The sequence below is a fragment of the Leptodactylus fuscus genome, chromosome 10 (genome assembly GCF_031893055.1).
Source record: "Leptodactylus fuscus isolate aLepFus1 chromosome 10, aLepFus1.hap2, whole genome shotgun sequence".
NCBI lineage: Eukaryota > Metazoa > Chordata > Amphibia > Anura > Leptodactylidae > Leptodactylus > Leptodactylus fuscus.
In genome coordinates, this window is record NC_134274.1 from 24501299 (window position 1) to 24521924 (window position 20626).

The following is a 20626-nucleotide window of genomic DNA, read 5'->3' on the forward strand; positions in this document are numbered from 1 at the left end:
CCAAGGATTGGATTTAATGTCTTCCATCCAGGCCCTAAGCACCAAATAGGTCAACGTTATTCTACAGCATTTACCCCCTTTTCCACTGCATGTTACTGAATTGCCTCAGGTCATCTTAAACTTTATCTTTTTTCCTCCGGGAAGAAAGTACCACAAAGTCCCTGTTACCAGATATTTTTTAGTACCTACTCTAGGCTAGGTACCCAGTGGACCAAAGTGGTACTAGAAGATCACGTGTCCAAACACTGCTGGTTGTCTGTTAGATATTAATGAGCTACATGAAGCTGCAGTGGAAAACAAACTACATAACATGCTAAACAAGTCGACTCGATCCAGTTCTATGCAGTGAAAAAGTGGCTTTTCATGGACGCAACTTCTTACAGCTCTTTCTTTGTAATTCTCATACTATGGTAGGTCTAGCTTTATAGTCTTGACTCAGTAAGCCTTTTATGGTGTCCATGAAAAAAAAAATAGAAGCATTTTCATGGATCCGATTCAGCCATTGAAGTGATTGGGTCCATGAAAAAAATGGATCCCACAAGGATTCTGCATTGTACATGACTGAGTCTCAGCTCGGTTGTGTAACTAGAACATAAAAGTTTAGTCTAAATCAGGGAGTCAACCAGTTCATGAAATTATAGGAAGAAAAACACAAAAAAATTGTACAATTGTCTTCAGTAAGAAGTTCTGCATCTGTAACTCCAATCTATGGGGTCTCCTGCAATACTAAGCGGCAAACTCTTTATTAGCATATAGCTACGTGGAGGTCCCTCTCATAGGACTTACACTATACCGCAGCCATGTGTATTTTACATTTTAGGATGTAATCCATCAATGCTACATCAGAAATTAATAATTCTTTTCTAATATTCTGATCTATTGCTACTGGGGAGTTAGAGATCTCCTGCTGTGTAAAATGTTGTTGCTCCCTGAAGACAAGTTGTGTGGTCTGGCTCTTATAGATTCACAGAATTTTGATGGTCTCGATCCAGGGACTCTTCATTATTTGTCTTCTAGAGGATCTTGGAATGGTAAACCACTTACGTGTAAAAAGATCTAGGGTAAGTGGTGGGAAACAAAAAAAAATCATTGGCTAAAATGACATATATAAAATTTATGGTCCAAGTACTGTTTTATATATATATATATATATATATATATATATATATATATATATACATAGCCTATTGGAAAAGGTTTCATACGCAAGAACATCTTCGTACATTGCAGGAGAACTTTATGCACAAATTACCATTTTCCAGGAAATTTTAGACGTGGTGCTCTCATGTTTAGATATTAACCCTAGTAGCAGGAAAGTCCTAGCATGCCAAGGAGCTGGCCTTGTAACTTTCTTCAGAAGGTATCAATTTTAAGGAAAGCCTTCAAGTCAATATGAAATCAGCCTTCTCAGGTGTACAACTAAAATGGTTGCGATTAAGAACCATTTAGAGACAACCTCATCGGTTACAGTATCACGACGTGTACAGCTGCGCATGTAATGGATATCTTGTAATATTCTCGTGGGAGTGTTGTACAGCAGTCGGCAGGATGAACCTTTTAAATAGAATAAGTTCCAGCTGTAGGTCTTCATCCCACAGTGAGGCGTGTTCCTGGCATGTATAGTTTGTTCCCTAACATTACGTTACTTGGGAGAACGCAGAGGTTCATTATACTGACAGATGGACAGCCCATATCATTTTAAAAAATCTCTGCCGCTTAGGAACAAAGGTGAACGAATCTCCATGATGAGTTGAAAGTGTCTACAAGTCAGGAACAGTTGGTAAAAAATAACTTCAAGTGAATTTGAACTGAGCTTAGTAAGTGCCCTCAATGACCCCATAGTTTTGCCCACTTTGATATTTTCCACCTGTGTATTATCCCATGCTGGAGATGACTAAATATACAGTATTTACAACAGGACCGACTATTATATTGTCAGATACAAAAAGGAAGCAGTCAGAGAAAATTCTATCCTGGAGTCTATAAGTAGTCTCACACAATGATTAGTCTATCTAGGAGGCCAGTGGGTGGTCTCACACAACGATTAGTCTATCTATGAGTTCAGTGGGTGGTCTCAGTCCAATTATGGACATTTCAGAACCATAAGTTACAAGTTATGCTAAATGGTTTCTATATATCTTTCTACATCAATCGGCTCTGCTACTCCTGCTCTATAACATGCTATTGGGATATATTTCCCAGAGAATAACCTTAATATTATACAAATAACTCGTTAATTATGTGCATAGGACTTCCACTATAGAGCCACAATCTTCTATGTATGCTCCATACAAAGAAAAGTGTGACTTTACAGTAGGAGTAAAATGCTACTTTCACTCTCTTATCCCTTTGTTGATTCACAACTCTAGCCCCAATCATTACATGACGCAAAAACACTACCTTTGGAGAAAAGGAGGGCAACATGACCTCTATAGAGTTTCTTTTTATCTTACTTGCTGAGAAAACGGCTGAACCAAACCAAGAGGGGTAAGGTTTCTATATAAAGTTCTCATCCTTAGAACTGCTTTACAGAAGTGATATGCAAGTTATTTTCATGAATGTATTCTGTTCATAGCGTATGACCACTACTTGGGACCACTCCCTCATGTCTGTCATTGGAGAAATAGGGATCAAACAGGTAGGATTTCACTACTGATGACCTATCCTATTCTAGAGAAGAGGACTGTCCTAGCAGTACTTTTTTGTCCACAGATACAGAGCTGTGTAGTTCCCGTAAACCGCAGCTCCTGCAAACAGTTGATCAGCGAGAGTGCTGGCAATTGGACCCCTGCCAATCTGCTATTAATGACCGATCCTAAACACATGCCATCACTACTGAAGTACTCTTAAAAATCCCAAGCATGGGCCATTTCCACTGTCAATTTTAACTTGTGGACTTCTGTAAAAATCTCATTCACTTTGCTGGTTCTGTAAATCTGCAGCATATCCGTTTTATGTAGACAAAGCTGCTAAACTGACAGATCACCTATAGTATATCACATGTAGCATATCTATGGTTGTTTTGAAACAAGGGTAAGAACATGCATAACCTTTGCTTAGCAATTCATAGACGTCTATGACCCTAGAGGAGATTGATACGAGTATAATGTAAAAATATTTGTTCTACCAATATTATGGAAATATTAATCCCTTTGACTGATCCTACAAGTAATATGCAAAGAGAGAATAAAAAAGGTAATTGACTGTATGTTTCTAATTTTAATGAAAGGATTGCTGATGTAGGTGGTTTGCAATTTTATCCTTAGGAAACCCCAGTAACATCATGTATGGATCTTAACTACCTTGTATTAATTTCATATGCTGCCTAACTGCATCCAGATGGCCGCACCATCACATAGCCCCACTCACAGTATAGGTAGAATTAATTATTACACACAATGTCTGCTATGCATCACTCACTAGTGACTAGTGCCACATAAATGTAACAGTGCCGACTCTGGGATGTGCCACTACTCATTTCTCACAAGTATAGGGTATCGTTTTTTTTACAGCTAAGGATATATTCACATGCAACAGGTTTGTTCACTAAAAATCAATGCTATGTATCTGATGGGGTTGTTTTTGTAGTAGATGTGTTAATTTCTGTGAATCCCAATCGGTGGAATGGGACAGTCATGTAAATTTGTGCAACAAACCTGACGCGTGTATATATAGCATAAAGTGCATGCTCATATATATAAAGTATATATATATATATATATATATATATATATATATGATCTATATATATAGATATATACAGTCCTATGAAAAAGTTTGGTCACCCCTATTCATCTTAATCACTTTTAGCTCTAAATATTTTGGTGTTTGCAGCAGCCATTTCAGTTTGATATATCTAATAACTGATGGGCACAGTAATATTTCAGGATTGAAATGAGGTTTATTGTACCAACAGAAAATGTGCAATATGCATTAAACCAAAATTTGACTGGTGCAAAAGTATGGGCACCTCAACAGAAAAATGACGTTAATATTTAGTATATCCTCCTTTTGCAAAGATAACAGCCTCTAGTCGCTTCCAGTAGCTTTTAATCAGTTCCTGGATCCTGGATGAAGGGATTTTGGACCATTCCTGTTTACAAAACAATTCAAGTTCAGATAAGTTTGATGGTCGCCGAGCATGGACAGCCCGCTTCAAATCATCCCACAGATGTTCAATGATATTCAGGTCTGGGGACTGGGATGGCCATTCCAGAACATTGTAATTGTTCCTCTGTATGAATGCCTGAGTCGATTTGGAGCGGTGTTTTGGATCATTGTCTTGCTGAAATATCCATCCCCGGCGTAACTTCAACTTCGTCACTGATTCTTGAACATTATTCTCAAGAATCTGCTGATACTGAGTGGAATCCATGCGACCCTCAACTTTAACAAGCTTCCCGGTGCCGGAACTGGCCACACAGCCCCAAAGCATGATGGAACCTCCACCAAATTTTATAGTGGGTAGCAAGTGTTTTTCTTGGAATGCTGTTTTTTTTGGACGCCATGCATAACACCTTTTTGTTTGACCAAACAACTCAATCTTTGTTTCAGCAGTCCACAGGACCTTCTTCCAAAATGAAGCTGGCTTGTCCAAATGTGCTTTTGCATACCTCAGGCGACTCTGTTTGTGGCGTTCTTGCAGAAACGTCTTCTTTCTCATCACTCTCCCATACAGCTTCTCCTTGTGCAAAGTGTGCTGTATTGTTGACCGATGCACAGTGACACCATCTGCAGCAAGATGCTGCTGCAGCTCTTTGGAGGTGTTCTGTGGATGGTCCTTGACTGTTCTCACCATTCTTCTTCTCTGTCTTTCTGATATTTTTCTTGGCCTGCCACTTCTGGGCTTAACAAGAACTGTCCCTGTGGTCTTCCATTTCCTTACTATGTTCCTCACAGTGGAAACTGACAGGTTAAATCTCTGAGACAACTTTTTGTATCCTTCCCCTGAACAACTATGTTAAACAATCTTTGTTTTCAGATCATTTCAGAGCGGGCTGTCCATGCTCGGCGACCATCAAACTTAACTGAACTTGAATTGTTTTGTCAAGAGGAATGGTCCAAAATCCCTTCATCCAGGATCCAGGAACTGATTAAAAGCTACAGGAAGCGACTAGAGGCTGTTTTCTTTGCAAAAGGAGGATCTACTAAATATTAATGTCACTTTTCTGTTGAGGTGCCAATACTTTTGCACCGGTCAAATTTTGGTTTAATGCATATTGCACATTTTCTGTTAGTACAATAAACCTCATTTCAATCCTGAAATATTACTGTGTCCATCATTTATTAGATATATCAAACTCAAATGGCTGTTGCAAACACCAAAATATTTAGAACTAAAAATGATTAAGATTAACAGGGGTGCCCAAACCTTTTCATAGGACTGTATACTCCCTTATAAAATACAGATTTCGCTAAACAAAAAGTATACTTACAGTAAATATAGGGGGGGGGGGGGTCTTTGGTTAGCTTACTGGTATAGTGCCAACATATTCTGCAGAGCTTTTAAAGACATTGCCAGTCACTGTCCCATATAGGGCTCACAATCTACATTCCCTATCAGTATGTCTTTAGAGTGTGGGAGGAAACCGCAGTACCCAAGGGAAACCCAAACAAACATCAGGAGAACATATAAACATCTTTCAGGTGTTGTCCTTGGTTGAAATTAAACCCAGGACTCCGGGTCTGCAAGGCTACAGTACTAACCACTGAACCACCAATATTATAAAGAGTAATAATCCTGCTACAACTGACTGTTCCTAAGTAAAGCCGTTTCTCTTTACTTTGGCTTTGTTACCATCATTAGTTTCCTTTCATATTCCCATTAAGCGCAGTAAGCATATCCAAATGGCATGAACCTGCAATGGAATACAGAAAACTTTACTAGAGCGCCCCTCCCCAGTGCTTGACAGGTGCAGCGATTCGATCATGTCTGTTTCAACACTGTAAAACACTGCCTGCACAAGTGGTGCACTAAAGATTTCACATGGAGGAGTGAAGCCTTTGAAGTTCTATCCATCAAGTGTGACTTAAACCCTGCCAGGGAAACATAAATATTAGTGATAGAAAGGACCTAGGAGCGCGCCTCAAGCATGACATGTTCCCTTTTAAAAGCTTTTGGGTTAAATCTGCTTAATAGCAAGACCACTAAATGAAATAATTTTTACTTTTTGTGTCTAAAATGTAATTAAAAGTTGTGATAAATTGTAAGTTGAAAAATAAATGTTAAAAATAAATTAGACTTTTAACGAAGAGTCAGGCGCATGCTACTGGTCTCGTTCTGGAGGGTACAGGAAATAGAGGACATGTGACCCTCATTCTGGTGATCAGCGAAGGCTCCAGAGGTTGGATCCCACCAAATCATTGTCATACACACACTACCGGGCTTGGAACTAGTGTATGGTAAAGCAAGCCTTCACAAGGACAACTCTCACATGGGATGTAGAAGTGTAGCTTGTATCGGCCCCTGGCCTGTCACAACGTTGTCACGTTTTCACTGTTTAGGAGAAGACACTGCTCCCAGACTCTGGCTCCCATGTGTTTGCTATGGTGGACCAATGAACTGGCTGATACCTTAGGTGTAGATGTCCCTCTCCATGCTATAAGAAGATTATACAACTCCCTCTCCTCCTGATCATACAAACCAATGTTAAGCAGGCCGCACTATGGGAGAGTAACACACTACTTCTCCCGCTGTGTAACTCATGGGCACAACTTAAGAAATCATTATGTGATCCAGCTACTAGGAAGTACCAGTTCACACCAGTGAAAGCAACATGAGCACATATATAACACATAATCCAACATAGCCCAAGTACATCAAAACACGACATAACCAATAAACTCTACTACGCCAAATTGTGATGCAGTAGCTAAGCTAACACGCTGCTCTCGCTATGCTAACAGGTGCTTTAACCCTTCCTGATACAATGAACATGCTATGCAAAGTGGGCATCTGTACCAACTTATACCATCATACTTCTTTAAATGAAGTCCAAACAATATGGAGATGCAGCCTGACCCTCCATCATCTTATGGGTAACCTAATAGGTGACCATACAGCACAGATCCATAATACAGTCCCGTGTCCAAGTCTTAAAAGCCAATAACTACCACTCACTATTCTGTATACAAAACTGGACAGCACAATGTACTAACCTTCATCTTCTTCCTAGCTAGAGCACGTCTATGCACCTCTCCCATTTTCCTGATGACGTCAGCATCACCCACTACTAAGCCTTGTCTTCCTTCTACCACCTAAGATGGTTGTGTCCTCCTCACAGAGCTGCCAACTCAAGTTCTGATTTGTATATTCCACATCAATGAAGCCAGCAAAATCACAATTAGTGACACCCTGGGCAATTCACATAGCAGGACCGGATATAAAACCCCACACACACCTTCTTCTGGGCGTTAGCTTGATATAGAAATAGACAGGTAATTTAATTACTAATAGAGATGAGCGAACAGTGTTCTATCGAACACATGTTCGATCGGATATCAGGGTGTTCGCCATGTTCGAATCGAATCGAACACCACGTGGTAAAGTGCGCCAAAATTCGATTCCCCTCCCACCTTCCCTGGCGCCTTTTTTGCACCAATAACAGCGCAGGGGAGGTGGGACAGGAACTACGACACTGGGGGCATTGAAAAAAATTGGAAAAAGTCATTGGCTGCCGAAATCAGGTGACCTCCATTTTAGACGAATAGTGGATTTCAAATCCGGGTCATATGAGAATGTGAACTTTGTGACTATGAGACAGGGATAGCTGTACAGGCAGGGATAGCTAGGGATAACCTTTATTTAGGGGGGAATGTTATTAAAAATAACTTTTTGGGGCTCTATCGGGTGTGTAATTGTGATTTTTGTGAGATAAACTTTTTCCCATAGGGATGCATTGGCCAGCGCTGATTGGCCGAATTCCGTACTCTGGCCAATCAGTGCTGGCCAATGCATTCTATTAGCTTGATGAAGCAGAGTGTGCACAAGGGTTCAAGCGCACCCTCGGCTCTGATGTAGCAGAGCCGAGGCTGCACAAGGGTTCAAGCGCACCCTCGGCTCTGATGTAGGAGAGCCGAGGGTGCACTTGAACCCTTGTGCACCCTCAGCTCTGCTACATCAGAGCCGAGGGTGCGCTTGAACCCTTGTGCACACTCTGCTTCATCAAGCTAATAGAATGCATTGGCCAGCGCTGATTGGCCAATGTATTCTATTAGCCTGATGAAGTAGAGCTGAATGTGTGTGCTAAGCACACACATTCAGCTCTACTTCATCGGGCTAATAGAATGCATTGGCCAGCGCTGATTGGCCAGAGTACGGAACTCGACCAATCAGCGCTGGCTCTGCTGGAGGAGGCGGAGTCTAAGATCGCTCCACACCAGTCTCCATTCAGGTCCGACCTTAGACTCCGCCTCCTCCGGCAGAGCCAGCGCTGATTGGCCGAAGGCTGGCCAATGCATTCCTATGCGAATGCAGAGACTTAGCAGTGCTGAGTCAGTTTTGCTCAACTACACATCTGATGCACACTCGGCACTGCTACATCAGATGTAGCAATCTGATGTAGCAGAGCCGAGGGTGCACTAGAACCCCTGTGCAAACTCAGTTCACGCTAATAGAATGCATTGGCCAGCGCTGATTGGCCAATGCATTCTATTAGCCCGATGAAGTAGAGCTGAATGTGTGTGCTAAGCACACACATTCAGCACTGCTTCATCACGCCAATACAATGCATTAGCCAGTGCTGATTGGCCAGAGTACGGAATTCGGCCAATCAGCGCTGGCTCTGCTGGAGGAGGCGGAGTCTAAGGTCGGACCTGAATGGAGACTGGTGTGGAGCGATCTTAGACTCCGCCTCCTCCAGCAGAGCCAGCGCTGATTGGTCGAGTTCCGTACTCTGGCCAATCAGCGCTGGCCAATGCATTCTATTAGCCCGATGAAGTAGAGCTGAATGTGTGTGCTTAGCACACACATTCAGCTCTACCTCATCAGGCTAATAGAATACATTGGCCAATCAGCGCTGGCCAATGCATTCTATTAGCTTGATGAAGCAGAGTGTGCACAAGGGTTCAAGCGCACCCTCGGCTCTGATGTAGCAGAGCCGAGGCTGCACAAGGGTTCAAGTGCACCCTCGGCTCTCCTACATCAGAGCCGAGGGTGCGCTTGAACCCTTGTGCAGCCTCGGCTCTGCTACATCAGAGCCGAGGGTGCGCTTGAACCCTTGTGCACACTCTGCTTCATCAAGCTAATAGAATGCATTGGCCAGCACTGATTGGCCAGAGTACGGAATTCGGCCAATCAGCGCTGGCCAATGCATTCTATTAGCCCGATGAAGTAGAGCTGAATGTGTGTGCTAAGCACACACATTCAGCACTGCTTCATCACGCCAATACAATGCATTAGCCAGTGCTGATTGGCCAGAGTACGGAATTCGGCCAATCAGCGCTGGCTCTGCTGGAGGAGGCGGAGTCTAAGATCGCTCCACACCAGTCTCCATTCAGGTCTGACCTTAGACTCCGCCTCCTCCAGCAGAACCAGCGCTGATTGGCCGAATTCCGTACTCTGGCCAATCAGCACTGGCTAATGCATTGTATTGGCTTGATGAAGCAGTGCTGAATGTGTGTGCTTAGCACACACATTCAGCTCTACTTCATCGGGCTAATAGAATGCATTGGCCAGCGCTGATTGGCCGAATTCCGTACTCTGGCCAATCAGCACTGGCTAATGCATTGTATTGGCTTGATGAAGCAGTGCTGAATGTGTGTGCTTAGCACACACATTCAGCTCTACTTCATCGGGCTAATAGAATGCATTGGCCAATCAGCGCTGGCCAATGCATTCTATTAGCGTGAACTGAGTTTGCACAGGGGTTCTAGTGCACCCTCGGCTCTGCTACATCAGATTGCTACATCTGATGTAGCAGTGCCGAGTGTGCATCAGATGTGTAGTTGAGCAAAACTGACTCAGCACTGCTAAGTCTGCATTCGCATAGGAATGCATTGGCCAGCCTTCGGCCAATCAGCGCTGGCTCTGCCGGAGGAGGCGGAGTCTAAGGTCGGACCTGAATGGAGACTGGTGTGGAGCTATCTTAGACTCCGCCTCCTCCAGCAGAGCCAGCGCTGATTGGTCGAGTTCCGTACTCTGGCCAATCAGCACTGGCCAATGCATTTCTATGGGGAAAAGTTAGCTTGCGAAAATCGCAAACTGACAGGGATTTCCATGAAATAAAGTGACTTTTATGCCCCCAGACATGCTTCCCCTGCTGTCCCAGTGTCATTCCAGGGTGTTGGTATCATTTCCTGGGGTGTCATAGTGGACTTGGTGACCCTCCAGACACGAATTTGGGTTTCCCCCTTAACGAGTTTATGTTCCCCATAGACTATAATGGGGTTCGAAACCCATTCGAACACTCGAACAGTGAGCGGCTGTTCGAATCGAATTTCGAACCTCGAACATTTTAGTGTTCGCTCATCTCTAATTACTAACAGTAGGTATAGAAAATAACTCCTGTACGTAATAACAATCTACAGTCAGTGAAGCAAATGGCTGAACCTATGCTAACTATTACCTCCTCAAGTATGCAACAAAGGGCACAATGTGCACACGTAAGTACCTGCCCTACTGTATAACATGCACTAGAGATGGTATGATGTGCCAAAATAAACCTAAAAAGCTACGCCTATGTTAAATATGTACAGTACCGATGTTTCCTCCCTTTAATTCATGACCTCTTTGTACAATAGGTCATCATTTGAAGTTCGGTCAGGGTCCGACACCTGGAACCCCTGCAGATCAGATGCTCAGAGTGGTATTGGTGCAGTTTTCATTTAACAGGTGATGAGACGTCATATTCATCAGTCACATGGCCCAACTGCAGCTCAGTCTCACCCAAGTGAATGGCTTCAGCTGTGATAACAAGCACAGCACCTATACGGTACTGAAGAGGCTGCAGCCTTTACCTGAACACTGTAGTCTCTTCAAATAGCTGATCGGCTGGGGTGCAGGTGTTTGACCTCTGCCAATCTTTAATTGATGACCTATCCAAAGGATACATTATTAATTAATAAGTCCTGGAAAAACCTGTTAATGACTCCAATTTCTTCTAAAACATATACAATACAATATCACAACATGCTAGTAAAACCAAGTCGCAATACACATCACAACCACTGGGTGGTCACAGGGAGATATACAGAATAGATATCTTGTAACAGATCAAAAAATCATGGAGGAAATTATCATGCCTTGTAAACCAGATGACAAATTGCAAATTTGAATTAGGATTAGTTAGGATTTTGCTTATAAAATTGTACATTTTTTTTCTCTTTCTCGACCTTTGTCACTTTCCTGATGGAGGTATGGCTGCCCACCCTGAGTAATTCAGTGCAGGCATATGGCTTCACCAAAGGATGAGTCAGATTTAGGAGGGAGCATGAGCATCCTCTGGCAGTGCAGGGATTCTCAAGACAACCATACTAAGTGCCGGTCTTGATCAATCTTTTCAACATCATGGCTTATCCTACAAAGACAAAGCAGCAAGACCTCCAGCCCGCTGCACATTCAGCCTGAAGATAGGCAGGCTGAATGTGGACAGGACTGGTGGCGGGTGGCACTCCCATTCACTTCAATAGGAGTCAGCCAAAATAAAGCACTCTGTGACCTCGGGCGCCCACAATGAAGTCAATGAGGGTTTTGTCCACCACCAGTTTCGACTTCTGCACTAAGGGTGAATGTGCAGCAGGAGAAAGGTCCTGCAGATTTCTCATTGTGGAATAACCCCTTTAAAGAGGCTGAAGCCTCTTCATACAGGTGAAGATCCAGGGGACTGGATCCTGGACCTCTGCCGATCTGTACTTTATTTTCTATCCTAAAGGATAGGTCATCAAATATATAGTCTGGAAAATCCCTTTATGGGTTTTTTAAAAAGTTCTTCAGGTCCAGATCGCACCATCTAACTACCAAAAGATCTGTCGGTGGACCCGGGGCCTGACACAATAAAGACCCCCTAATGGAACAAGTCCTATAGGTCAAGCCAGAGACAAACCCATTGGGAGAAGATTACAGACCCAATCACTTGCCATTTGTTTTTGTCTGTTTTTCCTGATAATATGTTCTGTGCACGTACGACAATTAAGAAAACTAAAATGAACCTGCAAATCTTCTGCACACATGAAGGGTGGACCCACAACCATTCCCTCTGGCAACCCTGGGGAATCACAGTTCAATTCTGGTAATAATGTTTTGGGTTTTTTTTCTATTTGCACTTTCCATCTGGTGTCCCATTTAGGAGATGCTTGAGCTGTAAAATATCTTGGATGGAAGGGAAGGGCTGAACTTGTCTGAATCTGTCACAAGCTAATTAATAAACTGCTATGTAGTGCACATAATCTTACAGGGCGAGGCCTGGCGTACAAATCCAATTATAGAAACTGGAAACATTTGTTGTTGTTTTTACTTTGACGGATAAAATTAGTCTTTTCAGATTCAGGAGGGGGAGTCAAATTTTTAGATATTAGAATACCACTTACTCCACATTTCCAGATATCCATGCCAACATTCCAAGATTGTTTCCAGGAATACTGAGCTGCTCATAGAAGCATCATAACATAATCACATATGGCACTATGTATCTAAGCCACACCATCTTAGTACCTGCATCACAGCAGGTTAACAAGAAAATTGCTAGTTCTTCAAAGTAATACTAAATACAGCTGTAAGTATAGGTTATGTATGGCCCGGTTCACATCTGCGCATGGGTTTCCGATCGGGGGGTCTGCTTGGAGACCACCTAAATGGAAACCTAATCAGCATAAAAAAAAGCGGTTACCTAAGGAACCCTGTGGATCCTATAGACTATAATGGGGTCCGTGTGAGTTCCGCTCAGTTTCCACACAAAAAACGCGGAGAGAAAATTGCTGCTTGGAGGAACGGATTGGCCCGAACGCAGATGTGAATTGGGCCTATGTGATGCACAGAGGGGTTGTCAATAAATCAGACACATGGTGGACAACAATGTGCTTTCCATATAGAGCCAGCCACAATGCAACTAACCAATACCCACCCAAACACCTATTTCCTCATAGTCTGGTTGTGGAATCAGGACCAAATTTGGCTAAAAGTTACTGACTCAAGTGTCAAAATAAAATAATTATTATTAGTTATACTGAACAAGTTTCAGTAGGCCAAACCACTGACGCTGGGTTCACACCAGCGCCCGATATCCGTTTTCAGGTTTCCATCTTCTGCCATCAGAAGACGGAAACCTGGCAGACCGTGTCCGACGGTGAGCACCGGTGAGCGTTTTGTACTCTCCTGTCCAGTTTCGGGCAGGAAACGGAAACCTCCAAAACGGAGACCGGGGCGCAGATGTGAACAAGCCCTGACTCTGACTCCATCATAAATGTCATCTGAGTTCATTCTAATATGCACTTCACTCTATGGGCGCTTCCAAGCTATTCTATTCTGAAGAAACGGACCCTTGGACGCCATCTTGGATAGCACACTCAGACGTTTGCATGGTCCGTGTCCCAGTCATTGTGGACTTCTGCTCTAATTCATTAAATTGAATGAACTCCTATGAAAGGAAATTTATGACTTATTTGTACAATATTAATTATTCTAAAATATAATTAAAAGTATTTAATCATTTTGAAGTCGGAGTCGGTAACCTTATTCTAACGCCACAGTGTTACCAATAAATGCAACATGATTAATGCCCTCAAAAGATAGATACTATAATCCACAAAAATATATATAGTACACCCAGAATGACAGGAATGGAAAAGGAGAAAAAAATACTGTGAATTGATAAAAATCAGATAAACACATTACAATTTCTTTGCCTTCCACAGACTAATTTCCAGAAACAAGCTCACATGGTAGAAGCATCAGAACAAACACATTGCAATTCAATCACCCCATGTAAAAGCTGCAAATGAGATCTGCAGGGTAAGAAAGGGTTGACAGTAGGCGGGAAACTGGAGAGAGCTAAATGTGCTTGACAGTGAGGCTTGGCACAGACTCCACATCCTGTGTGTTGTGGTGCCCCTCCTATGTCAGCTGGCATTGTGACGTGTCTCCTTACTCCAACACAATAAGGTCTTTTCCCTTTAAGACTGCTGGGCTTTCCTCCTCCATCGGAGATTTTAGAGCTTCAGCTTTCCGGTCCAGCCAGAGTCGCCACAGATATAGATTTATCTGTTGTGACATTTATACGACAGTAGGGTGTGTGCCATTGTGTACAAATCATGTGCCAAATGCACAGGAAAGTAAATATATGACAAGGACATGATTAAGACAATGCAAAAACATATTTTCAGCTTGCTTTATAAGACTCAAGCTGGGAGTGTGACGTCTAAAAGTATTATATTCAGCGTGAACCCCCCACCCCCGTGAGATACTAATAGGCTGGGTTGCATTTACTGTATGTTCTGAAAATGTATTTAATGAGCAGATGCTATGGAAAAACTTAGATCATAGAAACCATGGTAATAGGTCTTATGGGAGCTCATAAGCGTAGACGATAAACCCACAGGGCACATTACACCAATCCCTGTCCTCTCCCATTTACAGACATGCGATATACTGTGCAACGTATGGAATCTTGTAAGAAATCATCTTCTCTAGAAATGTTGCTCTTGACAGTCTAATGTTAATGAAGAAAATGTTTAGTGTCATCATGCATCGGTATGGCAAATCCTTATGTCAGTCAACCAGTAATTAAATAAGTTGTCTAGAATTACAAAAACATGGCTGCTTACTGCCAGAAATACTGCCACGTCTGTCCTGAGGTTACATGTGGTACTGAAACGGCAGTACTAGACACAATCTATGGACCAATATCGTGCGGTCTCTGTAAGAAAGTAGCCACTGTCTTTCTAATCCTGTGCAACCCCTTTAAGAATCTTCACGGAGAAGATAGCAGGCAAGGCTCAGTTCACATCTGACTTCGGGAACCCCCTTACAGAAACCTATAACATATAGGCACTTCTAGTGACTGCCCTTACAGGGGTTGTCCAGGCTTTATATATATATATATATATATATATATATATATATATATATATATATATATGGTCAATCATAAATATATGATTGGTAGGGCCCTCAGACTGATCATCTATACAGAGCTGCTTCTGTCGCCGTCTAGTAGTCTAGTACACAATATGTGGCCAGAAGCAGAAAGCTCTGTCCGTTGAAGTTAATGGGAGATAAACTGTAGGGAGGCGAGCCACAAAATATAGAGCCAGTCCTACACCTGTCCGTATTTGTGGTCTTGTCCATTCATTTCCCTGCATAGATCAGTGAATGTCAAGGATAACACACTGATACCAATCCATGTATCATCCGTGCCATTTTTACTCATCTGTACACTGTGCACAATCTTGTCCACATAGACTTACAGAGCAATTTAAGAAAAGGGCGGCATACATAGCCAAAGTTTGTTTCCGCAACCTAAGGATGCATTCACAAAGTTGAGTACAATTAAAACTGAACTTGGAAAAAAATCTATATGCAATTTTGATGCTTAAAGGGGCTCTATCAGCAAAATCATGCTGATAGAGCCCCACATATGCGTGCATATGGCTATTCAGGCATTCAGGGCGGGCATTCAGGGTGTGTGAGGGTGTGTCTTCATCTTCTTCCCCGCCTCTTCTTCCTCCGATGTCTTCGGGTCCCGTCCTCCTCCGGCGCTTGCTCGCGGACACTGATAAAAAAAAATAGCTTGGGCGCATGCGCAGTAGCACGCGGCTTCTACTACGGCTACTGCGCATGCGCCCAGGCTATTTTTTTTTTTATAGCGTGGTAGAATAAAATATAACTTATATTGTATCAAAATAATAAAACCGTCACATAGTGACATAGAAGTCAATGTTACAGAGCTACGCGTTTCAGGATTGCTCCCTTCTTCACGGCTTAAGCTCCTATGTCACTATGTGACGGTTTTATTATTTTGATACAATAAAAGTTATATTTTATTCTACCACGCTACGTGATTTGTTCGACTACAACTGGAGCTGGATTTTACACACTATTGTTGCAATTCTCGGACCTGGCATCCTACAAAGGTTTCCGTGCTCGTTGGTTGGACATTGTACATATTGAACAAGGGTGAGCTGGATTTACAACTTGTTTGGTATTTTTTTTTTATCAGTGTCCGCGAGCAAGCGCCGGAGGAAGACGGGACCCGAAGACATCGGAGGAAGAAGAGGCGGGGAAGAAGATGAAGACACACCCTGAATACCTGCCCAGCGTGCACGATCCATAAGTAAATCACATTCTTTTTTAGGTTATTTTTTTAAAACGGGGGGTAGTTTAATATAACTTTACCGGTGCCTGAATAGCCTTTTTAAAGGCTATGCACGCATATGTCGGGCTCTATCAGCATGATTTTGCTGATAGAGCCCCTTTAATTCTTAATTTAATTGATTTAACCTGGAAGAACAACGGCACCAAAAAATAGCAAAAAATAAAAACAAAAATCCTGCAAGCATTTATTTCTGATGCCTTTTTAACTGTAGATACAAATGCACCCTTATGATGCATAAGTAAAGTCAGGTTGGGTGCAACGGAGAAAAAACTGCATGAAGTTTTGAAGCAGCATTTTTCAATAAAAAAAAAAAAACTGCACCAAAACTGCATCAAAGTCCATGCAATGTTTTCCATTGCCATTTTAACTGCATCCACCTTTAGATAAGCAGCCTTTGGTGTTGCAGGGTTTGTAGATCCGGGGCCGAGCTATAGGCGGTAACCATCCACGTCATGTGTCAGCACTTCCATGTTATAAACTATTCTATCCATTTAAAAAGAAAGAAAAAAATAGACAAATCTTCCGTCACTAAGTCCCGATGGTGTCAGAGTTTCCTGCCGTTATGCTCATGTGCACCGTCGACCATCCCTACAGGAAGAGGCTGGAATGGTCAGAGCAATATATTGGCAAGGAGTAAACACACTCACTTACTGTACTCATTTCCTTTCTTGTAATAAAAGTAATCGCTGCCTTCTAAATGGCAAATAAAGGGTCGTGACATTTCTACGTATAGTATTCCCAAAGGAAGTTTTTGCCTGTAGAAATCCTGGTTTACTTTCTCAGACTTGGCTCTGCTATAAAGTTATATTGGGTGGAGTTATGGGAGGTTAAAGCAGGGCCACCACTTGAAATATCTAAGCCCCTGCAGTCAAAGAGTCTTCCAACCTCCATGACTTAACCCTTTATGAACCTTTGGTGGGTGAAGAAGGTTTTGTGTTTAAGAAAAAAAAAAAAAAACAGAATATGTGATGACAGTCCTGATTTTTCTATTATTAAAAGCAATTATAAAGGTTGTTCCGATCAGGGTGGTCACCAAGTCTTTTTGGGCTCCAGAATAACAAAACTGACCTAGGGGTCAGACTTGCAGTGGTCCAAGACAGGACACAGAAATGCTCTGGGTTCCAGCCTGGGGTTTATAATACAAGCGCATTCACTAACATGAGTGAAGGCGTTGAAGGGCCAGAGGTGATTTTTGGTCACATGATGGGAATTGCAGCCAAAGTCATAGAGTAGCCCTAACACATACAGATTTCCATGGCACCCTACTATAGCTGTATAGGCTATGTCAGGGGGCTCTAGGAATGGAGATATAAGTGAGAATACCTTGATGGAGCATGCAACAACTTCTGTATGCAATCATATGGCACTGGAGATATACATAGATAAAGAAGAAGTCCTATATACTAGCTCTAAAAGGAGAGCTATTACAGCGCTGCATACAATAAACCATATTATGTCTGTGACCATGAGACCTAAGAACATTCAGGCGCTATGAATGGCTGACAGTAAAGAAAGGGTTACAATTATCAACTAACAGGCTGTGAGAGGTCTCTCAGAAAAGAGGCAGATGCAGCAAACTATTTTTCGGCTTATCACCCATTTAGTGGATCTTCTAGCACAGCCATTCTATGTAATTCATCTATTAAGTGCTTACTATTGTAAAGGACCTTGTCCCTGTGGAGGTTTCCTTTAAACTTCTGCACCATTTCCCTTTGTTGAGTCAGTGAATATTTCCTCTTGGTGTACGTCACAACCACCCTACCATTATCCCTAAATGGAGGTTTTCCAATACAGATGATGTAAAAAGATTCTGAGGTGCTGCTTAACAAATGCATGGCTTCTATTAGTCACAATGAAAAAAGCAAAAAGGGCAAATTAAACACTTCTGGCATTTACGTGGATATGACAGCTCAGCACAAAATCTGCCAGTTCTTTTGTCAAAGGGTTGTGAACTTCGCAGAAGACACTATGCGGTCAATAACTGTGTGTGCGACACCCCTGAAAAAAGGATGTAATGATGACAATTTTAAAGGGAATGTCATCACTGTCTCCTTATGAAACAAAAAATGGGCTTCCGTAATAGTAGAAAGCACATGTATGAATCAGAATCTCCCACACCTGGGATCAGTTACTCTACTTGAGTCATAATATCCTGTGCAGATCCACAGGATTTTGCGGTTCGGAGTATGGGACATAGCATCATACTGTCTGCAGTCAAAACTGAACAACTAAATACATGTTAGTGCCCCCTTCTGTAAATGCCTTTGTTAGGGAGAAACGTAAAACAGCAAACACACAGCAGTCTGCACCGGGACACTTCTAATTGATGTTTATGGGTGTTCACTGCACCCACAGCGGGTCAGGGTAATCCTCTGTGTGCACAAGTTTTACACGTGGATTATGGTGGAAGGGACACGAGTTGAACACAAGTCTTTTCTGCCCGATTTAAATGGGTTAGATCACCAAACATCTTCTATCCTTAATATAGAGGATCAATTGGTGGGGGTCTGACTGCTGACACTCTCACTGCTTCTGTTAATGCAGCCGAGGTGAACTTATGCATGTCCCTGCTGGACACGATAGACCCCTGCTCCTATTCATCTCATTGAGAGAACTGGAACTAGCCAAGTGCTGTATTTGGGAACATTGGAACAAGGTTGCTTCACGTCCAGGTGCTGCACACCTACATTCACAATGGGGGTAAAGCGCCTTCTATTAACAGTAGCAGTGTGAGTCTCAGGCCTGGTTCACATCTGCGTTCGGTATTCTGTTCGGGGAGTCTGCTTGAGGAACAGAATACCGAACACATTGACAAGCGGTGAGCTTGTGAAAGCTCACAGGCCCCATAGACTATAATGGGGTCCGTCTGTTTTCCGTACAGTGTCCGTACAGAATATGCGGAGAGAAAAGTACTTAATGGGGGCAACACGGTGGCTCAGTGGTTAGCACTATAGCCTTGCAGCGCTGGAGTCCTGGGTTCAAATCCCTCTAGGAACAACATCTGCAAGGAGTTTGTATGTTCTCCCCGTGTTTGTGTGGATTTCCTTCCATTCTACAAAGACATACTGATAGAAAAAGAAGAAATGCATATTGTGAACCCTATATGGGGCTCACAATGTACATAAAAAAATACTTTATAAACTTTTCTCTCTGTCTCAGTTAAAATTACGTGTCCATCTGGGTGACAACTTTTGGCAGAGGTCCTGCTCTACAAAGACACCTGAAGAGGTGTAAACCACATTCTCACGAAGTACAAGTACAAAACCCTCACCATTTATTATCAGGCTCCACACACAGAAGAACATGTGACCTACAAGTTTAAGCAGGACTATTAAGTATTGCAAATTACAATATCAAAATCACCATTACAACATGTCTGTAATGGCGAAACCTTTATTTACCGCAAATCTGAGTATCTAATGTCTTGTTAAACAAGCCCCAACATTCCCATCGATGTTAAAGGAACTCTGTTAGCAGAGCATATCAGATTATCGGGATACTGTAAACTCACTACAGGTAAATTGCTGAAATTTCTGAAACTATCCATTTCATCTGCATCGGATTTGTGGAAATTCATGTATGTGCTGCAGAAACCACCATATTCAGTATTTTTCTGTAACATTCTGCTGAATGTTACAGAAAGATACATGCCCATCTCGTCCGTTGGAGGACCACAAAATATCAGATACAAAAGCAGAGGGTCCCCATTGACTATAAATGGGGTTGGTCCACTGGTGTCTATTGGAAGTCTGTTATTTTTGACTAAAATTGCTGAATGAATAAGTCAGGCTTGAATGACTTTTTCTGTCTGTCGATTTCTGCCAGAGCCACACCGGAAGCACACCCAGCACAGATGTGAACCCAACACTCACTGTAATATATAATAGCAGTGCAGTGGGGGTGGCGGATCCGCACACTGCTGAAAAAATCTGCAACACATAGTATCTTAAGTAACACACCCCAGGTCAATTTCTCAATGTGGGTTCAGCACAGCTTTTAACCTTTTCAATGGAAAAGTTAGAGAAATGGCCCACACCTCGGGGTAAAAACAACACATGTGATATGTGACCTTAGCCTTAAAAAGGTTTTCTAATACTAAACAGCAAAAGAAATCTGTTAGTGCTAACTAAACCAAAGTATGAAGTCCACAAAATGTTCCTAATCTTCACTTTTGTCCCCAGTGAGAGACTGGGAAACAGACTGTATAAGATACTGGAGGTCACGGCCATCATAGTTTCAGATTTGTGACATAGACTCTGACTAATGGACTGATGCTGATGGACACATCCTGTAATATAGAATTCATATTCCCATCTCTT

The 20626-nt window shown here is 42.4% G+C and overlaps 1 protein-coding gene across 3 annotated transcripts in view; it reads right to left on the minus strand.

Moving 5' to 3' along the window:
• Positions 1 to 20626, minus strand: part of SH3PXD2A (SH3 and PX domains 2A) — a 185318-nt gene that overhangs the window by 121694 nt on the left and 42998 nt on the right. The gene's annotated exons all lie outside the window — the stretch shown is intronic.